Source organism: Triturus cristatus, chromosome 2_2, assembly GCF_964204655.1.
Source record: "Triturus cristatus chromosome 2_2, aTriCri1.1, whole genome shotgun sequence".
NCBI lineage: Eukaryota > Metazoa > Chordata > Amphibia > Caudata > Salamandridae > Triturus > Triturus cristatus.
In genome coordinates this window covers 1,248,256,238-1,248,274,267 of record NC_140582.1, presented here as the reverse complement: position 1 = coordinate 1,248,274,267, position 18,030 = coordinate 1,248,256,238, and positions in this window count along the sequence as shown.

Sequence of the window (18,030 nt, the reverse complement as noted above, 5' to 3'; positions counted from 1 at the left end):
GTAAGTAAACATTCTAATCAGTGGAAATCAGGAAGCGGCGGCCGCCATTTTGTCTCTCGCATAAAGAGGGGGTGAGAAACAAAGGGGGAGAACGTGAAAAGGGGGCAGAGTGGGGAGATATTGACCCACTAGGCATTGTAAGGGGGTCACAGTAGGACCTTGTAGAGCAAAAAAAAGATTTATATTTTTAAAAAAAATATCGCAGAGTGCGCGCACCCAGCGCACACCCGAAAAAAACTTTTAAAAAAAAAGAATAAAAAATCGCATTTAAGTGTTTAGATATAAGGTGGCTCTAAAAAGAGCCCTTGTGTTCATTGTGTGTTTTTTGGTACCTACGAGTAAGTACCGATGCAGAGTCTAAAGTTCAAGAGGAAGACTCTGTTGCCTTCATCAGTGAAGTGTACACCATCTCCTCTATAAATGTCTTGCATGTTGTAACACAAGTTGTTGTGGTATATAGAACCCATACCATAGTCTCTGAGGAAAGCAGAAATAGATTTGTTGACGTGCTTCCTTGCTTTGTCAATCTGTGGACAAAATTGGTTGGACCAGTTCCACTTTTGCCTTTGGCATATATTAGAATATACAAAGGCAGTTTGTGGAAAAAGCGACATCAATTGCACAAAGGTGTCCTTAATAAGCATTTCCAGACCTACCCCAGTTAGAGTGCCTAGGTCATTACCACCACAGTGCACAATAAAAAGGTTAGGCTGTGGGAGATGTAGAAAGGTTTTCACCAAAGGCATTAATTGGTGCCACTTTAACCCTCTCTGACCAATCTATTTAATGTCTACATTTGGCAAAGCAAGGTCTCTCACCATACCTCTTTTTTCTGCAAACTTTTCACTCCAGAAGACATAGCTGTGACCTACAATCCACACTGTGAACATCTTCCAAGGAGATCTGGATGCACTCAGGAGGTGTCTTTCAGTAGAAAGGCAATATGAAATGAAAGACAGTTGTAAAATGGAGGCATACATATTTTTTTAACATAAAAAGAACACATTGGCTGATTCAAATCTTTTAACAGAAAAAAGTAGGCTGTATGTGTATATTTTTAGAAGCATGTTTTGTATTGGTTCAGAAAATTGTGTTCCCACAGAAGATTAGATTGGATTTGCTGTTAGGTTGGACAGGTGAACTACTCTTGCTCTTTGGATTTGAAACATCGTGTGCTGAACTTCTGACCTCTCTCCTCACAGCAGTGTTCCATGAGCTGTTGCTATGGTAGCAGGCAGAAGTCAAGTTGGGGGAAGGGTACATTTGGAAAGGGGTTGAAGTTTTCAACCAATAGAAATGTGTGATTTCATTTGAAAAAAAGTGGGAAGCACTGAGATTTGAAATTAACATGTATATGTGTGAAAAAAGAGAGGGAAACATTGCCATTTACTGGTTCTGGAGAGAGGAGAGAGGTGTAGAGCTCTGATATTCTGACTCTGATAGTCTGCTGTTTGAGTGGCACATTTCTTAAACAACTAACTAATTTTAAAGGTGAGTTATGAGTTTGAGAGGGGATGTATGTGGTGATTTTTTAGATAAATATTAGAATTGTGAATCTTCTTCAAAAGTTATGTTTTACATTTTGAGGTTTGGGAGATATTTAACTGTCTTGAACTTGTAAGATATTATGGAGTATGTTTTCACCATAAGTTAATGTGTACTGGTAACAATGAGGAATACTGTTTTGTGCCTACCATCAAACCATGAGTCTGTGTGCAGAGAAGAATTGTTGACAGAGATTTAATTTGTGTTGCTGTTGAAAAGTAAGACTTGCAGTTGAAAGAAAAGGACAGCTTCTTTTTAATTGTGATGGTTAGGATTTAGCAGAAATCACTTTGAAAGAAAAGAGAGGAAAATAGCAACACATTTGAAATTAGCATTAGTTCTGTAAGAATTGCAGTCCCAGGAAAGGGGCAGCCTGTGTTTTGTGCCTACCAACACAGCATGAGTCTGTGTGCATATAGGAATTGTTGTCTGAGATTTAATTTGTGAAGTTGTTGTTCTGTAAGAATTGCAGACCCAGGAAAGGGGCAGTCTGTTTTCAAAACACAAATTAACTCTTACCACACATGCACTGTTACATACATCCCAGCAGTCTTCATGCAGTTTTGGAAGTCTCTTTGCTCATCTGTCTTGCACCAGACAATACACAGTCTCCAGAAACACACTCTTGGCACACACGCAGCAGCTTCTCCAACACTCCCATGCGTACTACTCAGCTCTGTGTGCTGTTTCAGATAGCACTGTGTAACGCAAACACATTCAACGTCACCAAGGCTCATTTCCTTTGCTCTAGTGTAGTCACTCACCCAGGTTGCACATGCTCATGGTATGAAGTAGCTGTTAGGACATGTGCTCTTTTCTGCCTCTGTAATCTACAAGGAAAATGTGTCAGGCTGTAACAGTAATTATCACTTGCTCTACCACAGTAGTAAATGTGCTTTGAAATTGCCAATCAAATTCTGTTTTCTGCTTAGAATCACACCATGAGGCTGTGTGCGCACAGGAATTGTGGCCAGAGATGTAATTTGTGTTGCAGTTGTTCTGTAAAACATGCACTTGCAGGAAAGGGACAGCTTGTTTTCTTCAAATGTGGTGGTTAGCACTCAGCAGAAATCACTAAATCGCAAATGAGAGGCAAAAGCTAAAACATTTGAAACCAACAGGGTAGATTTTCCTTTCAAAATAGCAAAGGCACAGGTAGTTGCCATATGTTCAAAACTGAAAATAACCCTTAGTACACATGCACTGTTACATACATCCCAGCAGTCTTCATGCAGTTTTGGAAGTCTCTTTGCTCATCTGTCTTGCACCAGACAATACACAGTCTCCAGAAACACACTCTTGGCACACACGCAGCAGCTTCTCCAACACTCCCATGCGTAGTACTCAGCTCTGTGTGCTGTTTCAGATAGCACTGTGTAACGCAAACACATTCAACGTCACCAAGGCTCATTTCCTTTGCTCTAGTGTAGTCACTCACCCAGGTTGCACATGCTCATGGTATGAAGTAGCTGTTAGGACATGTGCTCTTTTCTGCCTCTGTAATCTACTAGGAAAATGTGTCAGGCTGTAACAGTAATTATCACTTGCTCTACCACAGTAGTAAATGTGCTTTGAAATTGCCAATCAAATTCTGTTTTCTGCTTAGAATCATACCATGAGGCTGTGTGCGCACAAGAATTGTGGCCAGAGATGTAATTTGTGTTGCAGTTGTTCTGTAAAACATGCACTTGCAGGAAATGGACAGCTTGTTTTCTTCAAATGTGGTGGTTAGCACTCAGCAGAAATCACTAAATCGCAAATGAGAGGCAAAAGCTAAAACATTTGAAACCAACAGGGTAGATTTTCCTTTCAAAATAGCAAAGGCACAGGTAGTTGCCATATGTTCAAAACTGAAAATACCCTTAGCACACATGCACTGTTACATACATCCCAGCAGTCTTCATGCAATTTTGGAAGTCTCTTTGCTCATCTGTCTTGCACCAGACAATACACAGTCTCCAGAAACACACTCTTGGCACACACACAGCAGCTTCTCCAACACTCCCATGCGTAGTACTCAGCTCTGTGTGCTGTTTCAGATAGCACTGTGTAATGCTAACACATTCAACGTCACCAAGGCTCATTTCCTTTGCTCTAGTGTAGTCACTCACCCAGGTTGCACATGCTCATGGTATGAAGTAGCTGTTAGGACTTGTGCTCTTTTCTGCCTCTGTAATCTACTAGGAAAATGTGTCAGGCTGTAACTGTAATTGTCACTTGCTCTACCACAGTAGTAAATGTGCTTTGAAATTGCCAATCAAATTCTGTTTTCTGCTTAGAATCACACCATGAGGCTGTGTACGCACAGAAATTGTGGCCAGAGTTGTAATTTGTGTTGCAGTTGTTCTGTAAAACATGCACTTGCAGGAAAGGGACAGCTTGTTTTCTTCAAATGTGGTGGTTAGCACTCAGTAGAAATCAGTAAATCACAAATGAGAGTCAAATGCTAAAACATTTTAAATTATTGAAAAGCTAAAAAACATTTTAAATGAATTATAATTACAAAAAGGTATTTTTTTTACAGTTTCTTGCAGGTATTGCTGAGCAACAGTGAAAAAATAAAAAAATGCCTTTAAGGACAAGAAAGAGGAAAGAAAAGCAACAACAACTATATCTGGACAAAACTGGAAAAAAAAATAGGAGGAAAAGCTGGTGATGGCAAAAAGAAAAAGTCTACTGGTAAGCAGAGTAGAGATTTCTTAAAAAAGATCTTCAAAAAACAAAAAAATGGAAACAATAAATGTAAAACAAACAGTGTTTTAGGTACAAAGCAACAACAGAGTCAACAGCAAAAAACAAAAGCTAATGTACAATCAGAAGTAAGTAAAAGTGATTTAACACGAAAATTAGATTTTAAAAACATTCGTCGAAAAATGTTTCAGAGAAGAGTGATGTTAAATTTGCTAAAGGATGTGAAAAAATATAAGAAAAAAACCAAATTTATTCAGAAAAAAAAATGTATAGAAAATATTGTAAGTAAGGCTTTGGAAATAAAAAGAAAACTTTTTATTTTAATTTTGAATAGGATGCGTAGATTAGATAAATTAGTCAATGCAATGAAGTCACAAAGCAAAAGGAAAAGAGAAGTGAAAAAAAGTAACTTTTGTAAAGTGTTCTTGGGAGAATGGAAGCACAGATCAAGTACTGAACCATTTTTTAATGAAGAGAGTTATCTTCAAAGTAATAGCTTGTTGCATGCAGTTGACACCAATGGTAGAGCATATGAAGTTAGAAATGGTTGTGTGATGGAAAAGGAGAAAATGGTTCCAAGAAATGAGGAAGAAGTGATGGCTGCTGAGGCTATGGGGAGACGTCCAAAAGCCCCAGTGTACACTTGGAATTGTAGTAGTATTTGTACTGTGCGTCAGGAATCTATTGATAAATTACGTGAGTTTCTAAGAGAATTTAGTAAAAAGAATGTAAAACAGAAGATTAAGGTGCTTCAAAGACTAGATCCATGCAGAGTGAGAGAGAATACTGGTTTGCAAGGACATTCTCTGGCTTGTCTATCTAGGAAAGTGTGTCAAAGTGTTTTTCACCATTTTAGGATGCTGGCTGTTCATCATACTGAAATGAGAAAGTTTGTGAGAACATTGTATTTTGCTAAAAGTCCAGCAGTAAAGTTAAATGAGTTAAATAATGCTCTGTTCCGTGGATCTGTATCAGATGTAGTGAAGGTTACTGATGAGATTCAGTTTTGTTACTTCGGTCCAGAACAAGAAAGTGCAGAAAAGGACACAGTTAATGAGGAAAATGTGGAAGAGAATGTAGAACTCACTGTTACTAAAAATGTTGAAGATGAAATGACAAAATTTACTATCATCTCCAATGAAAGACCAAATATTACTTGTATTTGTTGCCGGAAAAGCCATTACAAAATTCAAACAAGGAATGTTGATCTGTATAAAAAAAGTGAAAATGAAGATAATTATAAGTGGAAGGATTTTGCAACATATATATTTCTGGAAAATTGTTATGAATTGGGTGAAGATCAGCGTATTTGTAAATACTGTTATAATAAGTTAGAAGAAAATAGAATGCCGACCAGAGCTGTACATAATAATTTAGAATTGGATGCTATTCCTGCCGAACTTTCTGATTTAAATACATATGAGTCTATACTCATTCAATGTGTTCATCCGTTCCAGACCATAGTACGTATGGAGCCCAAAACTGGTAAATTACCTCCTTCAGATTTACTGAGAGGTTTGAAAGGAAGAGTGGTGTATTTGCCATTGGATTTGAAAAAAAATATGGAAACTATTGATGTAGATAGTTTGGAAACTGAACCATTAGTTATTCTGGTTAATGGTGTACCTACAAAGAATAAGAAGATTTGACAGGAGCTGGTAGATGTGCGGAAAGTACAAAGAACAAATTTATATTTGAAAAGGAATAATAAATGGTATGAATCAATTTATATAGATGAAGATGAAGAAGATTTACAAGAAGACACAGAAACACCAACTGGGCAAATTGAAAAAGTGGACAAGTCAAAAGAAGAAGAAATTTATGAACATTTTAGCATACCTCCTCTTCATTCTAAAGAAGTTATGGGAGACACTATTGATCTGTTTCAGATGAAGAAAGCAAAAGGAACTCCCGTTAGTGTATGGGAGAAGAGCTTGGAAGCTCGATGTTTTCCCCAGCTGTTTCCTACAGGAAAAGGTGGACGATACGATGATCGCCCAGAACAGATTCCAGCTTCTGAGTATCGGACTACAAGATTATATGCAGAAGATTCAAGATTTCGTCAAAGTATTCCTTATTTGTTTCATCTTTTATTTGAAAGCGACTTGTCTGCACTATCTTATGCAGTAAATCACATTTTAAAAAGTGGAGTACATCTACATAATGTGTCTGCTAAGGATTTTATGGACAAAGTGCAGCACCGAGATGATCATTTGGAAACACAATTGATCAATCTGATGGCTTGTCAGCGTGGGACGAATGAATATTGGTACCGACGCCATGGAGAATTAAAATGCATGTTATGGAATTTAGGAACTCCAACATGGTTTCTTACCCTAAGCTGTGCCGAGTATGCTTGGGATGATTTACTGGATTTTCTTCGAGAGGCAAATTCTAACATTAAAAACATCCAATACAAGACAGCAGGAGAATTGTGCTCATTGGATCCGGTTAATGTTTGCAGATATTTCAATCACAGATTTGAGGCTATGATGTCCTTCATCTGCAATAAAAAAAATCCACCTCTTGGAGAAGTTATGGATTTCTTTTGGAGAAAAGAGTACCAAGCAAGAGGTGCTCCTCATATTCATATGCTGTTGTGGATCAAGGATGCCCCAAAATTTGGAACAGATGCAGATGAAGCAGTTTTAAGTTTTATTGAAGAATATGCAACATGTGCTATACCTAAAAGCACACAAGAGAAAAAGTTAAAAGAGCAAGTTCTACGTTTTCAAAATCATCGGTGTGGAAAATACTGTCGAAGAAAGTACAAGAGCAAAGAAAAATTCTACACAAAATGTCGATTTGGATTTCCAAGGCCTGTCCTTTCAAAAGGAAGGGTAAACAGTTTTATGTCAGCTGTGCGACATACTATTACAAGAAAATCGCCAAAAAATACCTATAACCTAAGAAGAAAAGAAGAGTCGAAATACATAAATGACTACAACCCAGTCATTTTATCCATGTGGAATGCTAACATGGATATTCAGTATGTGGCAGACAATTCTATTGCTGTTGCTCGGTATGTCACATCATACATCACTAAATCTGAGAAAACAGAATTGAAGGAAATGTGGGAAGAGATTTCTCATGAGAAGACTGTCAGTAAGAAGCTATACAGTTTCAGTTTAAAGATGTTATCGCATCGAGAAATTGGATCCTACGAATGTTCAGATAGGTTATCATCTGCAAGTCTTTACTCGAAATCCAGAAGAATAATTTGGGCAAGTTTAGGTCTTGCAGGAATGCGAAATCGGGTACTGAAATCTATTCGAGAAATTGAATATTTAGCAGAGTTCGAACCAGAAAGTACAGACATTTTAAGAACAAACATGTTGGACACATATTACCCACAAAGAAGTCATCACCTTGAGAACATGTGTCTCTATGAAGTGCTGCAGAACTTTATGTTTAAACGGAATGTCACAGAAGATATCAACAATGGAAAATATAAAGTCATTGGTGAGGAAGGATGTTTGGTGAAGCAAACAAAAGGAAGTTTGATAAATCACCGGAAGCTGAGTTGCGACACTCCTGATAAAAAGGAATTTTACTACTTGGCACTTTTGCAGCTGTTTAAACCATGGCGTTCAGAGGACGAACTTCTTGGAGAATTTCAGAGCTATGAAGATTCCTTCAATGCTAGGAAAGACAGCATCGAATGTAGTACTTTCACAACTTATGTTCAAATGTTAAATGAAGAAATTGAACAAGAAGCAACAATTGCAGCTGAAGTAGCTAGAGACAGTTCTCAAGACAGTCAAAGTTCTGGGACATTCAGTCAAGATCCTCTAGGACAACCGATCATCGAAAATGAAGCAGCAATAGCTATGAACGAAGTGGAAACAGCTATGAATCAAGCTCAAGAAGATTTAGTAGACTTAACATATTTGGAGGAGCAACTGAATGAAGAACAAAAACAAATTTATGAAGAAGTCAGACAAAAAATTGATCACGGATTACTACATGAAAATAAAGAGTGCTCATGTATATCTTTTGAACCAATGAGAATGTATGTAAGTGGACAAGCAGGAACTGGAAAAAGTTTCTTAATTAACGTAATTAGAAGCTACCTACAGAAGAAAATGGAATCCATTTTGTCTTGTGTTGTTACTGCTCCAACTGGGTTAGCAGCGTATTACATCAAAGGAGTTACCTTACATCGTTTGCTAATGTTACCAGTAGAGCATGAGAACAAAATACAGTACCACAAACTAGCAGGAGAAGCATGCTTGGAAGTTTCAAGAGTATTGAAGAAAATGAAAGTACTCATTATTGATGAGGTAAGCATGGTATCAAACTTAATGCTTGCCTTTGTGCATTTAAGAATGCAGCAAATTCTGAAGACAGACTTTGACGTCCTATTTGGAGGAAAACACGTCATAGTTTTTGGAGATCTTTTGCAACTTACTCCAGTTAAAGGACAACCGGTATTCCATACTCTTACACATGAAGACACGAAAAAGTCATTAGGAAGTATAGGCAATGTAAATATTTGGACATATTTTGAGTATAAGGAACTCATTACCAATATGAGGCAAGCCAATGATGAGGACTATGCAAGTATTCTGAAAGATATAAGAATTGGACTACTCACAGGACATGGCAGAAAAGCATTACAGAGTCGATTGCTGAGTAATTTGTTTCCAACAGAACAAATAGTTCCAGAGAAAATATACAAGGAAATTGCGGAAAAAAATACTGTAATCTGCTTAATGCCAACGCTACATGAATGCTCTGTATTCAATGAAGAACTTTTGAAATTGGAAAATGAAGAGATCATAAAACTGGAAGCTGTGGATAAAATAGAACATGAACGAATAACTGTTATATTGACAGGCAAATTGGGTACAAAATTGGATTCTCTGGAGAAAAACATTTCAAAAACAGCTGGTTTGGAAAAGAATCTTTATGTGTGTATGAACTGTAGAGTAATTTTAAGACGTAATTTGGATGTAGAGAAAGGTTTAGTGAATGGAGCTATGGGAAAAGTTGTGGGTTTTATTAATTACCAGAAAAAAGTTGGAATTGAATGTTTAAAAATAAAATTTGATCAGATACAAGAGGTTAAAGACATTTGTCGTTGTTCAGTTCGTTTCTTGCTTGTGAAAGACTTATATGTGCGTAGGAAGCAGTTTCCGTTTTCTCTAGCATATGCTGTAACTATTCACAAATCTCAAGGATTAACTGTTGACAGTGCTTTTGTAAACATTGGATCTACTGTGTTTAAAGAAGGTATGGCATATGTTGCTTTGTCACGCGTGAAAAAATTATCTGGGTTATTCATGATAGACTTTGATGATTCAAAAGTAAGTGCTGATGCAAACTGTGTAAAGGAGTATAATAGATTAAGAAGGAGCTATGCTCCTCATTTAGGTCAGTATCCTGTGTTTGAAAAACGTGTTGTTTGTCGGAAAAGGAGATTTGAGAATATCTGTAATGAGGATGTACAGAAGAGAAAACAAAAAGAGAGTGATGAGACTGCAAGCAAAAAGAAAAAGGACAGTGTGGAAGAGGTTGTTGGTTGTCATTTTGAAAATAGCTCTGGTGTCAACTGCTACGCAAATGTAGTGCTGAATGTTGTATTTTATCTTGATTTTTTGCAAGAGCAGATAATACTAAATCATGAAAAAAGATTCTGTTCTTTGCTGAGTCTCCTCTATGAGAAGCTGAGTAATGATAAAACTAAAATAGAAAGTGCTTCTGATGTTAGAAATCTTTTAGATGTATGTTCAGGAAGTACACAGTTTAGTCAAAATGTCCAGCAAGATGCACAAGAATTCTTAATATATATGCTGATGGTACTTGAAGATGAAGGAGTAGAAGTAGAAAACTTATTTGGTGTCTCTTATAAATGGGAACATTGCTGTGAAAACTGTATGAACACATGCAGTAGTAATGTTGATTCTGAAAGGTTCATATATTTACCATTATCACAAAGTAAATCAGTGACTTTTAGTAAATTAGTTAAAGATGCCAATCATAACATGGAATGTTCTGAATGTAAATCTGACATGTTTTCCACGTTATTTTTACAGAAATACGGTCAGTATGTTATTTTAATGATGCAACGTTGTAGAGCTGATGGTTCTAAATTGGATACTTTAATAAAGAAGTTTATAGGACAACAATTATCAATTTCTGGAAAAACTTTTGTTACAGTTGCAATAATTTTTCATGAAGGACCTACTGTAACTTCGGGACATTACACAGTTTATCTTAAATGTGAAAAAGGCTGGACATTGTGTAATGATTCCCAATTGATTTTCAAGCAACGTTTGCCTTATGATTTACCCAATTCTTACTTAATTTTTCTGAAACCTAAATTTAAAAAAATAAAAACTGCATCTGAAGAAAGCATTTTTTGAAATTTTAAAGGATTATAATTGAAGATATCACTTTAAAAGGATTTTGAAATTACTATTTGGACTAAAGGAAAAGTAATAAAAGGATTTTGAAATTACTATTTGGCCTAAAGGAAAAGTAATAAAAACAATTGTGGACTTATTTGATAGATATTATTTTGGCATATGTGCTTTTGCAACAAGGTTTAAAGACGGAATATCTAAAAAAAATTTATTCATCTAGAGAGGTATTTGTAATATATATGTAATATTTGTAACAAGGTATATTTTAGTGTGGATAGTTTTGGGGCTTTTTTAAACAATCTTTCTGATTGTTTTTTTTTTGCCCGCTGTTAAACGATGAATAAAATTGTTTTTTTTTGCCCGCTGTTAAATGATGAATAAAATTGTTTTCACTATTTTGAGTGAAAATTAAAAAATTCTGAAAACAGCAAAAAAAGGGCAAAAAATTGCTTTGTAAAATATGTAAAAACATGTACTGCTTTATAAAATGTATGATTGAATATTAATATATTTTTTTCTTTTTTTTCAGAACTTGAAAGAAAAATTAAAAAATGAAATTCTGTTTCTTTGCAAATTATTATTTATCAAAATAAGTTTTTTTAAAAATAAGATAAGTAAAAAATATTTGTATTTCTTAATCCTTCCTTTTCATGATTCCTTTTCTTCACCTCTCTTTGTTCATTAAAATAAAAAAAATAAAAAAAAATTTAAAAAACCTCCTTGGGTGCGCGCAGCGTGCGCGCACCCCCCAAAATTTTTTTTTTTTAAAAATCCCCCAAAAATATTTTTGGGTTTCGTTTTTAGGTGGCTCTGAAAAGAGCCCTTGAGTTAATGTAGGGAAACAGGAAGAGAAAAACGAAAAAAAGAAAAAACATCTATGGCCTAGAGCAATGATGCGCATCAAATTTTCGCTGAAGGAGATCAAGACTGGTCTCCCCCACAGAAATAAGACTACCGCAATCAGTGCACCGTGTAGACAACCTCGCCAAACAAGGTGGTCCAACAAGAGGTGTAGAAAAAGGTAAAGGCACCTGTCAAGGGTTCAAGAGTATTCTTTCAGTATTCTTGCACAGAAACAGAGATGCTGATTCCCAACTCCCCTTCAAGGATATTTCTGCGGTCCAGTTTAATTTCTAGACCCACAAATCTACCCCCAAGGGGGAAGGGGGAGTGGATAAAATAATAAACAAGAAGAGACTGGTCCTGAAGCTTGTCTTCTCTCTTTCGTCTACTTCTTCGTTCTATCTGCAGACTGCGTGTCAACTGAGAGAATCTAAGAAACCAAGCATTAAGTTATTATTTCTTACACTTAGCTGAATTCTATATTCTATTCCGCTCCCTTGTTCTTTACCTACCCTTAGCTCCAAGCACTGTGCCCCTCTTCTATTATTCTTGTTACTATCTCTCTTTCTGTGCTTTCTTTTTCTTGAAAAGGCACCTCTGGAATTTACCTGTCAACAAGATATCACTTAATGTATTTATTTCCTATTTACCCCTTGAAACTCTCTTACACTTTAGGTAATCTAATTCACTTACTTGAGTGTGTATGCCTTTATCTTTGTAAGGACTCTTCTGAATACTATCTATTTTTCTAACGACTTTTCTTAACTGTTCTGGAATTCCCTTTTGACGACCTTTTCCTTCTTAGCAGGATATTGCCATTTATCTAGATTTTTTCTGGTAAGTACTGTCTTGTCTCTAACTATGTACAATATTTTATTTTACATTTCATTCAGAGTAATTCTATAATTTTCTGTGTGACTTAGCTTATGACTTCTTTCTCCCTTCAGGTTCTGGTAGCGCTAGGTATCCATCGACGAGTTGCCTTCACCAGCTGAAGCCGAGAAATTGGGAAGAGGCGCCACAAACTGTTACCTCAGCAAACTTCTCCTTCTCAACCTTGCTGCGAACTTAGACTGCTTCTGACTACTTCCGACGGAGGTAGCGGACGAGAAACCGGGCGAAACCCGACGAGGTTGTTCTCTGACTAAATCTGAGGAGCCTAAGAATTAACCTGCGTGCTCTGAAACTTCCTCAGTGAAGTGCGCGTTGGTTCCAGCGCGCGCGCCTCAAGCTGCCTCTGAACACCTGTGGGGAATAAATAAACTAGACCGCTGCGATGATTAGAAAGCGGCGGCCTTTCTTCGGTTCCATTTCTGATTCAGCCTGGTCCAGCCATTGCCTCTGGCCCGCATTCTTCTTCCTGACCCATAACTTCTGCCAAACACTGTACCCGCTATTGTCCAAGCGCCCCTAGGAGCCCTGACAGTACCCCCCAACAAAGGAGGTCCTCTCAATCGTGGCTTTGTAGGAAATCTTTGATGAAAGGATTTTACTAATCTCGGAGCATGCACATCGGACTCCAATTCCCAAGATCGCTCCTCTGGCCCATAGCCCTTCCAGTCCACTAAGTAGTACAATTTGCCCTTTACCTCCTTCGAGTCTAAAATCTCCTTGACTTCAAATTCTGTTCCAGATTCTAATGGAATGGGTTTCGGAGGCAAGTTTTTTCGCAGTTCTAGTGGTGCCTTTTTCAACAATGATACGTGAAACACTGGATGAACCTTCAATTGGGTGGGTAGTTTTAACCGATAGGTAACCGGAGACATCTTTTCTTCTATTCGATAGGGCCCTATAAATCTTGGTTGAAATTTCCTGTTACCTTTTAACCTTAGGTTCTTTGTACTTAACCAAACACAATCTCCTGCCTCTAAGGGAGGACTCTCTCGTCTTTTTTTATCTGCATAGGTCTTGTATTTTTTCTTAGCCTGTTCTAAGTTTTGTATGACCGTCTGATGGACTTGTTTCAAATGAGATACTAGGTCCTTCACTGCTGGGACTAGAACATCAGTCTGCCCTATGGTGAAATTTGGGTGTCGGCCATAGTTCAAGTAAAATGGGGAATAGCCTGTGGAAACATTCCTGGCATTGTTGTGTGCAAACTCAGCTGCCCATAAATAATCTGCCCACTCTCCATCTTGTTTCAAAAGATACAACTTTAGGTACTGCTCTAATTCTTGGTTCACCCTCTCTGTTTGCCCATCTGTCTCTGGGTGATAACTGGTTGGATACCTGGCTTCGATTCCCAGACCTTCCAGAAAAGCCTTCCAAAAATGGGATACGAACTGTGTACCCCTATCTGAAATGACAATCTTCGGAATTCCGTGAATCTTCACAATTTGTGTATTGAAGTGTCTGGCAAGTTGCTTAGCTGTGGGAACCCCTTTTAGAGCCCTAAAATGTGCCATTTTAGAAAATGTGTCCACCACCACTAGGATGGTGTTGTAACCTTGACTAAGGGGTAAATCTACAATGAGGTCTAACGTAACTGTATGCCATGGAAAGGGTGGTGTAGGCAAAGGTTGTAACAATCCCTTAGGAGCCTGCCGTTCTGATTTTCCCTGAGCACAGATTTCACAGGTCTTGACATACTGCTCCACGTCCCTGGTCATTTGAGGCCACCAATAAAGTCTTTTAATTAATTCTTCGGTTTTAGCTTCTCCTTTGTGCCCAGCTAAAAGAGCATCATGGCACTCGTACAGCGCTTGATCTTGTAACTCTTTGGTAGGCAAATACAAAGCTCCTTTAAAATATGGCAACTGATGTTGGATTTCCCTTCCAGTGCCCTCTTCGGCCCAACCTTGCATTTCTTCTGGACTCATGATTTCGATTATTTGTTTCTTCAGGTCAGTTGAGGTGGTGGCGCCAATGATTCTGGTACTTGGAATTATGGCTTGATTTTCCGTGTTACTTTTTTGGTTATTGGTTCCTAGTCTGGACAAGGCATCTGCTTTTCCATTCTGTGCCCCAGGTCTGTAGGTGATTACAAAGTCATAATTGGCAAAGTACAATGACCATCTAAGTTGTCTTGGTGTTAGTGTCTTAGCTGATTTTAGAAATTTTAATTTCGATGATCTGTGAAAACTATCACGATATGCTGAGCTCCCATGAGGTAGTGTCGCCACTCTTTAAAGGCGTCTTTAATGGCCAGTAACTCTTTTTCCGTTATAGTGTAATTTACTTCAGCTGGCGTTAGTTTTCTCGATCTGTAAGCTACTGGATGCAGCTGACCTGTTTCCTTGTGTCGTTGAGATAGCACTCCCCCAACTGCTAAATCGGAGGCATCAGTCTCAACATAAAATGGTTCCGAGGGATCTGCATGTAAAAGTATTGGAGCAGTGGTAAAGTCTTTCTTCAGAGATTTAAAAGCTTCTTCGGTTTCTTCTGTCCAATCAAAGCGAACTCCCTTCCTGAGCCAGAGAGCTGAATTGTGTGCACACCAGAACGCCATTGCCTCGAGGCGAGTGCACTGCTGCCACCGCAGTGAGAAAGGGAAGGGAAAGGAAAGCAGGCTGCCGGTCGGGCGGCCGGCCCTCGGCTTCACACCTGTCACTCGTCTCCATCTGCCGATTCAAACGGCTTACAGGCTGGTTGCTCCCTGCCCCTCCCTCCCCTGTGGTGTGCAGTGCAGACCAGAGCGCGGGAGCGCGACCGCAGGTGGCCGCCAGAACTCGCAGCCTTTGCAGCAGCGGCCGCGGGCAAAATTCGGGAACGGCCCGGTCGCGGCGGGAGCCCTCGGCAGGCAGCCGGCCGGGGGCCACGAGAGCTCTTGGTCAGCTCAGGGCCAGTCTGGAAAGCGGAGAGGATTGCAGCAAGGTCCTCTACAGCGGCAGGAGCATTCCAGAAGCCGCGGGAACACTCAGCAGCAGGAACAGTAGCAGCGAGGGCTTCCCCTGAGGCGGTGGGAGTCGCAGGAGCCACTGAGACCAGCCTGTACATCTGTGTATCTGCCGACGCGGGAGACAAGAGGTAAGAGGTGGAGGCAAGCGTGGCAGCCGTTAGAGGTCGCCGCTAAGTAAGAGCCAGAGGGTGCGGTCTGAGGGGTTGGTAGACTAGGTCTCCAGCTTGCAGCCCCCCTCGTGTGCACCGCTTGCTAACCCCCTCCATCCCCCTCCACCCCTCCGTGCCCTCAAAACAAAAAACACAGCTCAACCCAGGGGCCCACATCAGCACTAGTACTGGTATTCCCTCCCCCCCAGCACAATCAGGCACAAACAAGCCTAGCCCCAGCAAACGGCGCAAAAAGAGATGACGCTGAGGAAGACTAAATCCTGCACGGAGGATGAGGGGGAAGTGAACCCTGAGAGTCTAGCACAAAGAAGGGTAACCAGAAGCATAAGCACCCAAAAATCCCAGGATCTGGTCCCTGGCAATTCCCTCCCCCAAGGCCTTATCACTCAATTCTTTCAGGCCTCAAACTGCCCCTCACCTTTGGATGAAACGTCACAAGATCCCGCGACCAATGCCATACCGGGGATCCCAAAGATCCACCTGGACCTAAGGGACTCTTACGCCTGCGAGTCTGCTAACTTCGAATCACCTGGGAGCCTTGATGCTTGTTTTCAGCCTGAGGCCAGGACAAAGAGCCCGATTAGGGTCACTGCCGACATTCACGATAGGCCAAATCTGGGGGCAAACGTGGATTCAGATACTGGGAGGACAAGCGAGGCTGTCGCATCCTCCTCCCCAAAGAGCACAGGCACAGGCAAGGGTCTGAATGCAATTGTGACACCTAGGGAAATACAGAGGCCAATCCCCCAAGGTACGGAGGTTCCAACAACTTCGTTCTTACTAAAATTGGAACAGACCATTGAACGAACACTTGAAACTACCCCTATTAATTTAGGAAGAGCTAAGGCCCCGAGAACTGCACAAACGGAGGGTTGGAGTCCGCTGAGTTTAACTCATCACCAAGACTTAACCGACCCAATTGATGAACCCACCTCTAAAGACCTTAACTTGTCAGCAATAAGAGAAGTCCAGGACACAATGGCCAGGGCACTGCTATGGCAGTCCGCAAAGATGGAACTCCAAATCGATCTTTTGCAGTCGATAGCCCAGCATTTGGTGTGCCAAGATGATAAGCTGGCAAAGCTGGAAGTCCAACTTAACGTCCAACAAGCTCATGCCGCCAGCACCAATTCCTGTGACGTCTTAATTGATAAATGGGCAAGTCTACCTGAAGTCTTAAAAGAGATGCTTGCATTAGCCAAGGGTCAGGGCGAGACAACCACGCAAGAACAAGCCGCACAAAAGCCACCACCACAGACGACAGAGCATGCTGAAACAGCAACCCTTAGCACAACGGGCAATAGCGCCTCAAAGGTTCCCCTAGTAGGGCCCCGCATTAACTTTACTTTGGCTAATAAAGGGAATGGTGACCCCGAGGTCTCGGATCTCGAGACCGTTAGTGATGACCTGTCTGTTACTACCTCTCAGGTGGAGAGGGTCGAAGGAGCATTAGCAAGTGCCAAAGCCCCGTTATCAAGGAGAGCCAAAAAAAGACTCAAAAAACAACTTAAGAAGTCCAAAGCTAGAAGCAGAAACACACCCTCGGTGGTATCAACCCTGGGCGACACTGAAACTAAACGTATCCCTAAACCACTCTTCCCCATTTTCATACCCAAGCAGGTGTCTAAAATGGACAAGTCATGTGACGCACCTCTTGTTCGCGGTGAGGCCCAAAGTCAACAAATCCCTCTCATGGAGGGTCAAACCAATGAGCCTCTCCAACAAAGGCCTTCACAGGTGGCCGTCGCCGCTCCATTAAGTGCCCCTAGCCCTTCTGGTTGGGTTCTGAAACATGAGTCTGTAACAAATCCCAAACTACAACAGGGCGCACAGCCAGTACAGTCTAGAGTGGTAGGTCTACAAACTGAGGGGCAGGGGAATCAGCAACCAGGAGTCGCACTCAAAAATTACCTACATTTAGCATCAGACCAGGGGGAGTGGCAAGGATGTCCGAGTGTGGAAGGCCAATCAAGCATGGGGCCCAATGGGCAGCAGCCAGAACCCACTCACAAAAACCCTTTAAATTTCAGTTACCAGAGGCTAAAGCTCCAGGGAGAAGGGGTGAGTTTGTGGTCCATCACACAAAAAAACAAACAATCCACCTATGAGCTGCAGTTAACCCCAAGGTACACAGCAAAAGGCTCATTTGACATCTTGAACAGGTCCAACATTGTCCGCCTGTTTGGCCATATTGCCTCCCTGGCCCAAATCACCTCAGAAAATATTGAGTGGGTGATATTCAAGAGACTGGAGACAGACACTCATGACGATTCCACCATAATCGAACTTGCGAGTCAGCAAGTCCAACAGGCTGTCCTTAAGGAAGCAACACTGTTCGCTGAATGGGGCATTGAAGTTGTTGCACCAAGTACACTGAAATATCCACACGTCCTGTTGCCGCAACAGGACACCCCAGAACCGTCATCCATTCTTAAAGGCATAAGGCACATCCGCCCAGAAATAGGGGCGAAATCAGGGCGGGCAAAAACCCCGCTAAAAATCAAAATCCAGCAAAATGACGGGCAACGGAGCGTGCAGCGGCATTTCCAGACATCGGATCACCTGGAGGCCACAT